The sequence below is a fragment of the Malaclemys terrapin genome, chromosome 5 (assembly GCF_027887155.1).
Source record: "Malaclemys terrapin pileata isolate rMalTer1 chromosome 5, rMalTer1.hap1, whole genome shotgun sequence".
In the NCBI taxonomy this organism is placed as follows: domain Eukaryota; kingdom Metazoa; phylum Chordata; order Testudines; family Emydidae; genus Malaclemys; species Malaclemys terrapin.
The window spans coordinates 80,012,093-80,026,098 of record NC_071509.1 but is presented as its reverse complement, the minus strand read 5'-3'; the positions used below and the strand labels follow the sequence as shown (position 1 = coordinate 80,026,098).

The following is a 14,006-nucleotide window of genomic DNA, read 5'->3' as shown; positions in this document are numbered from 1 at the left end:
AATATTTGGGAGAAATGAGATGATATTATAGCGGTTCCTATTTAAGTTTGTTTAGTATTTCTCATCTGAGCCATTCATTTTCAAACATATTAATTATTTTTTAAATAATCTAATTAACCAAATTAATTATTACTATACTATCTTCAGGGATATTTACTAACCTAGGCGATTGTCAAAAACCCAACATTCATTCTTTTCACTTGGCAAAGTACCGTGTTTAATATGAATTTTAGATTGAAGGACATCCTCCCAGTATGAAAATTAATCTCAAACTATTAAAAAAGCATATTGAGAGCATATAACATAGTAATCATGGGACCTTTGGAGACTACAAACCCAGCTTTGAGAGCTTTATTAATACTCAGTTAAGCATAATATGATCTTGGTCCTAGAATAAGAACAAGAAGATTTAGGGTCAATTAAGTACTATGAAGTAATATGAAGATGTGTTGGTTTTGCACCCATCATCATAACACATCACGTGTGTGTGTGTGTGTACACACCCACACCCACCCACACACACACACACACACACACACACACCCATGTTCCACTGTACCTTTCTCTAGAATAATTTTCTTTATTCAAAAATCTACTGCCTCTTTGAATGCATAAATGAAGAGTTCCTACTACATATTCTTAGGTCTAATGAGCTATACACTGACAGAGTGAAACTGGGGAAGCGATGTTCCTTCCCATTCTCCTGACTATTCACAGCAGCAGTTGCAGGGAAAGAGGAAACGCTGAATGATTTATGTTTAAAAAGGCATGAGTTATCAGGGTTCAATGCAGTACTGTATGAAGAATGTTGATGCCTTGTGAAGGAGTCAACAGGACTAAGATCATTTGGCAAAAGTGATTTCAGATGTTTGTCATGGAGCATTTGGGTTCTGACAGGTCAGGGGCCTAGGGAAATAATTAGCATTATTTCTTTATGACCATACCCAGGATGAGATATGGAGGGTGGGTATATTTATCCCATGTATCTTCCAGAAAACACTCATATGTGCCTGTTTGTAGCACTCTGGAGGGTGACTAGATAAAATACTGAATATGTGGATGTCTTCCATAAAACATGGGGGAGTTGGCAGGGCATACCCTTATGCACATGGGGGTGGGGAGAGGGTAGCTGCTTAAATAGTATGAGAAACAATTGTAGAAAATGTCTTTCTCTTGCAGAGCTGTTAACTAGACAGCTGATCAAAACATGTCAGCTCCATGCAAAAATCTTCACTTCCCACTACATAAAAAATTCAAACCACAGCAAACCATAGGAGGCTGATCTATAGGAGTACATGCTGCATCTGACTAAGTGCTTTGATAAGCTAGCTGTGGGAGGTACATTTGTGAGCCTCTATTGCATGGTTGCTAAGAGCCTAAATGAAGACAGCTGTGATGACTTAGTGCTAGCATCAGCAGGAGCTAAAATTCTGTCTGCTACATCAAAGCTGTTGTTGACATCTGAAACTGAAATATTACCGAGATACCTAAAGTAGATCTGCATTCCTTTTTCATTTTGAACAAGACAAAAAAATATTTTAATATATATTTTTAGATGTTATTTTCCAAGACTCTGTGTGTGTGTGTGTGTGTGTGTGTGTGTGTGTGTGTCTCTCTCTCTCGCTCTCTCTCTATATATACTCTCTCAGAAAATAACATCTAGTATATAGAAAAAGCAAGTGAGATCAAGACTATAACAGGGTTCATGAACGTATCTAGTTCTTTTTTGGAGGATAGGTCCATCAATGGCTATTAGCCAGGATGGGCAGGGATGGTGTCCCTAGCCTCTGTTTGCCAGAAGTTGGGAATGACCAACAGGGAATGGATCACTTGATTACCTGTTCTGTTCATTGCCTCCGAAGCACCTGGCATTGGCCACTGTTGGAAGACAGGATACTGGGCTCGATGGACGTTTGGTCTGACCCAGTATGGCTGTTCTTATATTCTTATGAGATAATAAGAATGTACTGGAATCAGAAATACAGTAAAATGGGGGCTGGAGGGAGAGAAATCTTAAAGTAATGAGCATATTGAATTGGCATAGCATATGTGCAGTTATCAAAATTCCATGGGATGCAATAATCTGACTTCCCTAATATGATATATGGGGCCAAATCTTCAAAAATCTCTCATTTTGTGTGTGTGCAATGAGTGAGTGTGCAAATGTATCAATAAGGTACATCTCTACAAAGTTGCTGGTGTACAGCCTCCTGGGGGTGGATAAGGGCTGATTCAGTCTTTACTGTAGCTTATAGCAGCCCTGACAGATGCTCTGAATTGCCCCCCAGCTGCAACAGACCCCCAATAGACCATTCACTAACCAGGGACTGCTAGAGAACAATGTGCTCTGTCCAAATTTGTTCTCATATCTGGTATGTTCCCCATGTCAGGGGCTGAGTAGGAAGCTTATAGGGGTTATGACTGGAGTTGCCAGCTGGGTTTTTAGCTAGTCAGCTATATACAGGAACTATGATGGGGCCAAGGATTGAGCCCTATATATCTAAATCATGGATGACTATCTGAATGGATGTGAATACCTATTATAAACCATGCATCCTGGGTGTTTGGGGTATGTCTACGCTGCAGTTGGGAGGTGTGATTCCCACACAGGTAGATAGTGCGAGCAGAGCCCACTAGGATGAGTCTAACATGCTAAAAATATCAAGCTCTTGCAGCACAGGGTGGGTAGCCTCTTGAGCTTGGACCAGGTAGGAGGCAGGATCATACTTAAGGCAACAAGCCTGAGCTCTCCTCCCTGCAGCAATGCCCACACTGCTATTTTTAGTGTACAGACTCTCACTAGCTCTGCTCACGCAATCTACCTGCTCTGGAAATGCCACCTCCCAGCTGCAGTGTATTAGGCTCTGTCTACCCTGCAAACTAGGGGTGAGATTCCCCTGCTCATGTACACATTCCCACTCTAGCTCTCATTGAGTTAGAGCAAGTATAAATAGCAGAGTCGCTGCAGTAACACTAGTAGCAGCAGTGGAAACACGGCTCAGCCATGCCTCCACTGGCACTACCTTTGCTACTGCAACTACGCTGCTATTTATCCTCTTGAATATGAACACATGAGCTGGGAAATCATTACTCCCTTTATTTATGATGTAGCCCTAGCCTCAGAGGCAAACTGTGCTATGACTGGTTATATTGGAAAGCCTTCAAAATAGTGGAAAGAGAAAATCCTGGCCTATAATAAATACCCCGAGTCTCTTTGATGCATAGTTCAGTAATTAGGCCCCATACTTCTGATGGGTTTTTAGGTATTGCATCCAAAGTATAGCAGAGCAATACAGAATACATAAGAGCTAGACACTTGAACAATGTAAATGTCCCACCTGTTAGAATGGTTAGTTGAAATTATTATATTAGTCATAAGCCAAATGAAAGCCCAAATTATTTTAGTTAATATATCATTCGTGAAAGATTCAGAAGTTAATGAAATCCTTTCTAGCTACACAAGAGAGAGGCCCATCAGAGGCATACAACCACCAATTCATTTCATGAGTTAATAAACCATTTATGTTCACTACCACTAGGAGCTGGATTTAAATCCTGCATTCTAAGGATGAAATCCCTTTTACAGTTCCTGAGCCATTTAGGATAAATATAGAGGCAGAATCTTACTAATCGTTGATTTGTCAGAATTCTCCGTTATTGCTATAAAATACTTTTTTAGGTTAGGAATTCAATAAGTAAAGTTAACATTCCAGTGTCTCTTCCCTTCCCCATCCTCCATCTTTATATGAAACTCAGATTATAATCACAGTCCTGAAGAGGGTATATAAATCTTAATTGTGATACTATGTTAGGGAATATTGTATTTATGCAGTTTTTATTATACTGTTCTTACTCTGGTCTTTGGGCATTAATTTAGTACATGTTCAAATTAACAGAACTTTGTCTATAAACTGGCACAAATCCAATGAAAATCTTAGCCCCATTTCTGTCCAAATCCCCTGAAATAATTTTTAAATCCAACTTCATTAATTAATTACTCCCATTTAGGCTTCATGTTGTCCTCAGGAAAGGCACTATTTTATCAGTGTAAAACCATAAGGAAAGATTTTAGTGTAGCATTTATGTAATAACGATCAAGGGAATATGCTTTTCACAGCATCTGGTTTCAATGATATTTTGAATGGGATTATCTTGAGGGGGAACAATGTTTTTTGGTATTTTCAAGGGGATAAAAGGAATAAACATGATTTAGTGGCAAAAACTGAGAGATCCCTCCAGTGAATTCTTTGGGTCACAGCCTGCTGGTAATTTCACTTCATTACATAACACTTTAATCATAGCCTTATCACGGTCACTATATAGTTCCTTCTTGTAACAATAAGGGGACTGTGAAAGATTCTCCAGATCCGGCGAAAACATTTGCTTTTTACAAGAAGTGGCATTTTTTGTTTGTTTTGAAAATGGCTTCAGGAAAGCACTTTCCAACTGACATTTTACGAAATTACAAATCCTGGTGACAATGGGAAAGGAATGCAGTGCCAAAGATGAGAATAGTGCTGGAAACGCAAGCACTGACAGTGGCAATGTTGAAGATAAAGCCAGTGTAATTTTCTCAAATCAAATATAAACACATTTGTAGACACAAGCTCTAAATCAAGACCAGCAGGATGTAGTCTCATTTTCTGTCTGCCTAATCTAATATTAATCTTATATAAAACATGTTCATCACTTTAGTATCTGAGAGCCTCAGAAAAATGATCCCAATAACAAAATTAGTCCTGCAAAGGGTATAGTTTAATCTAGTTTCCTCCCTACGTCACTTAAAACCCTTATCTGCTCCCTTCTTCCCATTGAAGAGACTCAGGGATAATAATGTTATGGGCTAATACAAGCAATTCTAGATTTTTATTCCAAAAAGAGAGTTTTCTATTCCTATTGTTATCTGGGATAAATATTGAAATATATACCCTTAACTTAAATTGCTCTGTTTCATTTAGCAGTGAAGTAGTGCATACACTTTCATATGCAGAGCTTCTAACCTTCAGATCCATATTTTTCACAGTTCTGCCTGAATTTCCCTTCCCCTTGCAGTCAACGATAAAACCTCATTTTTTTTGCCTGGTACAGGATGAGGCTATAAAGCATAGTATTCTATGTTGTGATATTATACCAGTGGATGCATAAATGTTGTAAATAGGGCTGTCAATTTATTGTAGCTAACTCATTAAATTAACTAAAAAAAATTAATGGTGATTAAAAATAACTGCGATTAATCGCACTGTTAAACAATAGAATACCAATTGAAATTTATTAAATATTTTGGATTTTTGTACACTTTCAAAAAATATTGATTTCTATTGCAATGCAGAATAAAGTGTACAGTGCTCACTTTGTAATAAAAATCATATAAATATTTGCACTGTAAAAATGATAAATAAAAAAGATAGTATTTTTCAATTCTCCTAATACAAGAAGTGTTGTGCAATCTTTGTTGTGAAAGTGTAACTTACAAATGTAGATTTTTTTTTTGTTACATAACTGCACTCAACAACAAAACAATGTAAAACTTTAGAACCTACAAGTCCACAGTCCTACTTCTTGTGCAGCCAATTGCTAAGACAAACAAGTTTGTTTACATTTTACGGGAGATACTGCTGACTGCTTCTTATTTACGTCACCTGAAAGTGAGAACAGGCATTCGCATGGCACTTTTGTAGCCGGCATTGCAAGGAATCTACATGCCAGATATGCTAAACATTCATATGCCCCTGCATGCTTCGGCCACCATTCCAGAAGACATACTTCCATGCTGATGATGCTCGTTTTTTAAAAAAAAAAATCCTTAATTAAATTTGTGATTGAACTCTTTGGGGGAGAATTGTATGTCTCCTGTTCTGTTTTACCCAGATTTCATGTTATAGCAGTCTCGGATAATGACCCAGCACATGTTCATTTTAAGAACACTTTCAGAGCAGATTTGACAAAATGCAAAGGAGGTACCAAGGTGAGATTTCTAAGGATAGATACAACACTCGACACAAGGCTTAAGACTCTGGAATGCCTTCCAAAATCTGAGAGGGACGAGGTGTGGAGCATGCTTTCAGATGTCTTAAAAGAGCAACGCTCTGATGCGGAAACTACAGAACCCAAACCACCAAAAAAGAAAATCAACCTTCTGCTGGTGGCATCTGACTCAGATGATGAAAATGAACATATGTTGGTCTGCTCTGCTTTGGATCGTTATCGAGCAGAACCTGTCAGCATGGACACATGTCTTCTGGAATGGTGGTTGAAGCATGAAGGGATATAAGAATCTTTAGCACATCTGGCACGTAAATATCTTATGATGCTGGCTACAACAGTGCCATGTGAACGCCTGTTCTCACTTTGAGTTGACACTGTAAACAAGACATGGGCAGCATTATCTCCCGCAAATTGTACCAAACTTGTTTGTCTGAGCAATTGGCTGAAGTAGGACTGAGTGGATTTGTAGGTTCTAAAGTTCTTTACATTGTTTTATTTTTCAACGCAGTTATTTTTTGTACACAATTCTACATTTATAAGTTCAACTTTCATGATAAAGAGATTGCACTATAGTACTTGTATGAGGTGAATTGAAAAATACAATTTCTTTTGTTTTTTACAGTGCACATATTTGTAATAAAAATAAATATAAAGTGAGCACTGTACACTTTGTATTCTGTGTTGTAATTGAAATCAATATATTTGAAAATGTAGAAAACATCCAAAAATATTTAAATAAATGGTATTCTATTATTTAACATTGCAACTAATTGCGATTAATTTTTTTTATCGCTTGACAGCCCTAGTTTTAAATCAACCTAACTGATTCATAGTTTAAGTTTTTAAGATGGTTTGAAAGGATCTCCTCTCAAAATGGTTGGTTAAATCCTGGAGGCAATTCTGTTGATATTTTAAGTCATCTAATTTAAGTCAACTATAATACTGAATGACTTACAGTTGACTTTACAGTATTAAGTCAACTATAATACTGAATGGGGTGTATGGGGAGGCCAGTGAGGGGTAGTACCTCTGATGGGGGGACTTGTCGTACCCTTTGGGGGTAGTCCGTCCACCTTGGTCCCCACCTGTCACTCAGCTCTCACCTGTGGCTCCAAGTAGCTGCAGCATGCGCAGCGACCACACCCCGGGCAACGGCTTCGACAGGCCGGCCAAACCAGGTGAGTGTAACTGATGGGACTCAAACCTTCAGTGAATTTGGGATATGCATACCCTGCATGTGACGTCAGCTCCGGCGGATTGGGCGAAAGAGATCACTAAGATCCAATGGCCAAGAAGGCGGTTCTGCAATGCTTTGTGGAAAGCGAAGGACTTGACGAGGCATGAAAGACGTCAAGGCCATCCACTGCAACCGAAGAAGTTACCATTCGTGACGATTTTTCGTACCATTGGTGTCTGGCTTCTAAGGTCGAGAGAGTGGGATTGCTCCCGTGCAACAGCTCTACCACTCAAAAGCTTTCACGCACAGGTCCTGTGCAAATCATCAAACATCATCATCATCATCATCATCATCATACTACGCAAGTCCTGTGGTGATTGGGGAGGGGCAAAGCGACAGGTGGAGGTTACCACTGGGAGTCGTAGTCCCAATCCTGCACGCAGGCGGCCTGTGGAAGGTGGTCGTCCAGCTCTGTACTTGGGGCAGCAGAGTTGCCCGGCAGCATCCCAAGCATCTGAGCAGCCCTCTTCAGGACAGCACTGCTCACCCTAGTAAGGGAGGGGCCTAGAAAAGGTGGCCTAAAAATTGCCTGCCCTACGACAACTGGCCAGCAAGCCGCAGCTGGCAGTTCAACCCAATCTGTGGCTGAAACCAAAAGAAATATTTGAGAAAACTTACCATTGGTGTATGGAATGTTCGTACCCTCATGGATAGAGAAGCTGTTGCAAGACCTGAGAGAAGGACAGCCCTCATTGCTTGAGAACTAGTCCGTTATAACATCGATATAGCGGCATTAAGTGAAACAAGATTGCCTGGGGAAGGTTTCTTGAGTGAACCAGGCGGTGGTTACACCTTCTTCTGGAAGGGTAAGACTGAGACAGAGGACAGAAAACACGGAGTTGGTCTGGCAATAAAAACCTTATTGATGTATCAACTCCCAGACCTTCCAGTGGGTATCAATGAAAGATTGCTGAAGCTACGCTTCCCGCTAAATGCCAAACGTCATGTCACCATCATCAGTGCATATGCACCCACTCTAACATGCTCTGACAACTCAAAGGAACAATTCTATGAAGATCTCGACAAACTGATCAAGGCCACACCTGTAGCAGATAAACTACTCCTACTTGGAGATTTCAATGCCCGAGTCAGGGCTGACAGCAAGAACTGGAAAGGAGTAATCGGGCCACATGGTGTAGGCAAAATGAACAGTAATGGACTACTTCTTTTGAGTCTTTGTTCTGAAAATGACCTGACCATTACCAACACTGTGTTCTGACAAGCGGACAAATACAAAACGACGTGGATGCACCGTAGGTCCAAACAGTGACATCTGATAGATTATGACATTGTTAGAAGGCGAGACATCTGAGACGTACTGATTACCAGAGAAATGCGAGGCGCAGAGTGCTGGACAGATCACAGATTAGTCAGGACGTCTCTTCAACTCTACCTCGTTCCTTCTCGGCACAAACGCCCTAAGCATATGCGACCTGCTTTCAATATAGCCAAACTGAAGGATGCTCAATGTTTCAACAAATTCCAGAAGAGTCTTGATGACAAACTGACATCCCATGGACAACTGATCGGTACTGTAACCGAAAAGTGGGACCAGTTCAAGCAGATAGTAACTGACACAGCAATAACATCTCTTGGACCAAAGAAAAGAACACATCAGGATTGGTTTGATGAGAACCAAGAAAAAATATGCTCAGCATTGGAAGTAAAGAGAAAAGCCTTTATCGAATGGCAGAATGACCCTTCCTCAGTCTCTAAACGGGAGCATTTTAAGTACCTTCAGAGCAAAATCACAGAAAGACCCCCGTCAGATACAAGACAACTGGTGGGAGAGCAAATCCAAAGAAATTGAGCACTATGCTGAGACCCACAACTTAAAGATATTCTTTAATGCTATTAAGACTGTCTACGGACCTTCTAAACCAAGGACCACCCCATTGCTCTCATTAGACAACACAATGCTGATTAAAGATAAAGAAGGCATCAACGAAAGATGGCAAGAACACTTTAGCAACCTTCTCAATAGACCATCAACCATGAATAATAATGTCCTTAATGAAATTCCACAACAACCTGCTCTGACACATCTTGACTTTCCGCCCACTATAGATGAGATTAAGAAAGCTGTTAGCCAGATGAGTTCAGGGAAAGCTCCTGGAAAAGATGGGATACCAGCAGAGAGAGATGTAAAGCAGCAGGTCCAGCAGCACTAGCAGCGTTCCACAGCATGATCATCAACATCTGGGAGGATGAAAACATACCACAGGATCTCCGCAAAGCTACTATTGTCTCTCTTTTCAAGAACAAAGGCAGCAAAGCAGAATGTGGAAACTATAGAGGCATATCCCTCCTCTCTGTTGGAGTGAAGATCATCGCCCGCATCATCTTGAACCGCCTAATAGCCAGTATTTCCGAGGCAAATCTACCTGAAAGTCAATGTGGTTTTCGACCTGGCCGGAGCACAGTTGACATGGTGTTTGCTGTCAGACAAATACAAGAGAAGTGCATTGAACAGAACATGCACATGTATGCTGTCTTCATAGATCTGACAAAGGCATTTGATATCGTCAACAGGGAAGCCCTTTGGACCATTTTAACATGACTTGGCTGCCCAAGAAAATTTGTCCAGATTATACGTCTTTTTCATGACAGCATGACAGGCGAAGTATAGTCTGGAGCCACATCAGCCCCCTTTAACATCACCAACGGCATGAAACAAGGATGTGTTCTCGCTCCTGTCCTATTTAACCTGTTCTTTGCATGTGTCCTTAACCATGCACTGAAAGATCTGGACCGAGGTATATACTTGAAATACCGGCACGATGGTTCACTTTTTGACCTCCGTCGCCTGAATGCAAAAACTAAGACCGTGCAGAAACTCCTTCTTGAGGCACTCTTTGCTGACGACTGTGCCCTCATGGCTCACACTGAAAATGATCTTCAGCACATTGTCAACAAGTTTGCTGTGGTCTCGCAATTTTTTGGACTAACTATCAGCCTCGGAAAGACAGAAGTTCTCCATCAACCAGCACCTGGATCAAATGCTTCTGTCCAGAGGATCTCCATCAATGGCACTCAGCTGAAAGTAGTGGAGAATTGTAAATATCTGGGTAGTGTCCTATCCAGTGATGGATCAATGCACGAATATCCAAAGCAAGCCAGGCACTTGGCTGTCTGCGTGTCAAAGTTTTAAATCACCACAATATCCGGATGTCAACAAAACTGCATGTGTACAGAGCTGGTGTTCTTTCATCTCTTTTGTACGGGTGCGAAACATGGACACTATATAGGCGTCACATCAAGCAGCTCGAAGCATTTCACATGCACTGCCTCTGCAACATTATGAAGATCCGCTGGCAAGACAAAGTGCCCAATCTCGAGGTCCTCAAGAGAGCCCAGATGACAAGCATCGAAATGATCATCATGAAGTCACAGCTACGTTGGACCGGTCTTGTCAGCTGCATGGATGCCAACAGAATCCCCCGCCAGCTTCTGTATGGTGAGCTCTCCCAGGGCATCCGGCATATAGGTCGTCCACAGAAACGTTACAAGGACACAATCAAAGCCAATCTGCAGTACAGCAGTATCAAACCTAGGGACCTTGAGGACGCTGCCAGCGACAGAACACAGTGGCATGCAACAGTCAGAAATACCTGCATCACCCTTGAGGAGGACCACTGCCGGCGTCTACAAGAGACACGCAAACAACGTCACAGAGCATCAGCAGCGCACAATCCACTGACCGCAAACTTCCCATGCACCATCTGCAGCAAAATGTGCACCTCTAGAATTGGCTTGTACAGTCACCAGAGGGCACACCATAAGACCAACAACTGATGATCTGCACAGATTTGCCATCATCGGATTCGATGGACTACCAAAAAGAAGAATACTGAATAAAACTTCTTTACTCTATAGTGGGTCAGTGAGTCATAACTGCCTTGCCTTACGTGATTTATAATTGTAATTCATTAATGACCTTGAGAATAATAAAATTAAATAATGTAAACATACAGAAGTTAAATTGAGATGCTCCTTATAAGAATATTCAAACACTTTAACTTTAGAAACTGTAATATAATTGGTCCTAGAATAGTAGTATTATAAAGGTATCAGGCATTTATAGAAAAACATACTTAGGGAATTGTATATAAATGCCATCAGTTTACAAGCGGATGTTTATGGCTCACAGAGCTGATCCGATAAGTTGATAAGTGAGAAGTAGGCAGGCAGTTAAGACTCAGGCTGAGCACCAGGAATTCTTAAACTCTAAACCTGGCTCTAACCCTATTCCCTTTGTAGCCTGCTGCAAGTTGCCTAACAGTTCTGCCTACTTTTTCCCATTTCTAATACGGAGATGATAATACTTAGCAACTCCCATGAGAGGTAGCTTATATAGGTCACTAGTGTGTGTAAGAGCTCTGAAAATGCAAATGTCTATAAAAATGCTGACTAGTATAATTATGGAGGCTCCATAGGTAAAGCTTATAAATATATTTGAATGGTCTAAACATGTTGTGTATCTAATATTAAAAACAGAGACCAAATTGCTTTTGGGAATAGTTGCTCTTTTAAGATTCTACAAATATTACTATGGAAAATAATGTAATTCAGTTTGTATTCTTTGTAGAGCTTGAAGAGCAACGTTGGCCATCAGAATTTTTCAATATTTGGTGGCTTATTACAGCACTGAGTCTCTACTTTCCCAGGCAGAGATCACACAACTACATGCTTGTTACTCTGTTGGTAAACCTGAATAAAATAGTTAAGATTGAAAAAGTACTTTTAAAAGTATTAGATACAACTTCTACAGTAATTTAATATTGTTGCATTCAACCGTAACTTCTGTATTTGCCTGCTTGTATGCTTAATTTCTAAATTTAAGAAGGCAGTAATGTCTTTTTTTTCATTTGCCTATACTTAGTTGAAATGCAACATTAGAATATCCAATAGTGCAGCAACATTTTAAAATACATTGTAATGTAAATTTGTTAATCCTCAATTTTCTGGGTTAGATTATTAGTGGGTTTTAAGATACAAATCACCCAGGTGTGGAGGAGTCATGCTGCAGAGATAACCCCAGGAGGAATTCCAGCTGACTCAGTCCAGTGTGTCCACATAATGAAATAGCCATAATATGGCACACCCATGTAAACTTAGTTTTAGCCCATTTCCAATGGCTTAACACAAATAAATACTCAGCATGCAAATGATCATGCAGACTTGTGATTTGCCACAAAGTCTCATGGTGATTCCACTGTGCTCAGTTTACTTAATGGAACAAAATAGTATTCTAATGAGATTTCACAGTTAAACTTGCATGGTAATTATGAAGTCTATTTACTTTATCACAGCATGTTTGAAATTGTATTTATAGGTTCATGAGGCATTTATTGAGTTCCAGCAACAATCCAAAAATCAATCTTCTCTAGACAGCAATACTGTCTTATCTTACTGATATTTACCAATACTTACCAGTGATACTGGTAAAGTAATATCCCTTGTGGACCATTCCCAGTCCATCAGTAAAGCATGTGAAAGTTTGGATGGTTACCTGAATCTCTGATTTCTGCTTGTTTCAACAAGCAAACTGGAAAGTGCATTCAATAAAATAACTAAGTCTCTATAGAAAGGCGAGGTAAAATAAGATAAAGGTTTCCTTATACGAACAATGTATTTGCTGTTATTTTAGTTCTCTCTCTCAGAAGTCTGTCATCTGGTCTTTCCGCTATCTTTCTGAGGAGAAAGAACAGGAGTACTTGTGGTACCTTAGAGACTAACAAATTTATTAGAGCATAAACTTTCGTGGACTACAGCCCACTTCTTCAGATGCATACAGAGTGGAATAAATATTGAGGAGATATATATATATACACACACATACAGAGAGCATAAACAGGTGGGAGTTGTCTTACCAACTCTGAGAGGCCAATTAAGTAAGAGAAAAAAAACTTTTGAAGTGATAATCAAGATAGCCCAGTACAGACAGTTTGATAAGAAGTGTGAGAGTACTTACAAGGGGAGATAGATTCAATGTTTGTAATGGCTCAGCCATTCCCAGTCCTTATTCAATCCTGAGTTGATTGTGTCTAGTTTGCATATCAATTCCAGCTCAGCAGTCTCTCGTTGGAGTCTGTTTTTGAAGTTTTTCTGTTGTAAGATAGCCACCCGCAGGTCTGACATTGAATGACCAGACAGGTTAAAGTGTTCTCCCACTAGTTTTTGAGTATTCTGATTCCTGATGTCAGATTTGTGTCCATTAATTCTTTTGCGTAGAGACGGTCCAGTTTGGCCAATGTACATGGCAGAGGGGCATTGCTGGCACATGATGGCATATATCACATCGGTAGATGTGCAGGTGAACGAGCCCCTTATGGTATGGTTGATGTGATTAGGTCCTATGATGATGTCACTTGAATAGATATGTGGACAGAATTGGCATCGGGCTTTGTTACAAGGATAGGTTCCTGGGTCAGTGGTTTTGTTCAGTGATGTGTGGTTGCTGGTGAGTATTTGCTTTAGGTTGGGGGGTTGTTTGTAAGTGAGGACAGGTCTGTCTCCCAAGATCTGTGAGAGTAAAGGATCATCTTTCAGGATAGGTTGTAGATCTCTGATGATGCGCTGGAGAGGTTTTAGTTGGGGTCTGAAGGTGACAGCTAGTGGTGTTCTGTTATTTTCTATGTTGGGCCTGTCTTGTAGGAGGTGACTTCTGGGTACTCGTCTGGCTCTGTCAATCTGTTTTTTCACTTCAGCAGGTGGGTATTGTAGTTTTAAGAATGCTTGATAGAGATCTTGTAGGTGCTTGTTTCTATCTGAGGGATTGGAG

The 14,006-nt window shown here is 40.3% G+C and overlaps 1 pseudogene; it reads left to right on the top strand.

The window, feature by feature from the left end:
* Nucleotides 1-4,480: 4,480 nt before the first annotated feature.
* LOC128838521 (uncharacterized) lies at nucleotides 4,481-12,638 on the top strand (annotated as a pseudogene).
* Nucleotides 12,639-14,006: the final 1,368 nt, after the last annotated feature.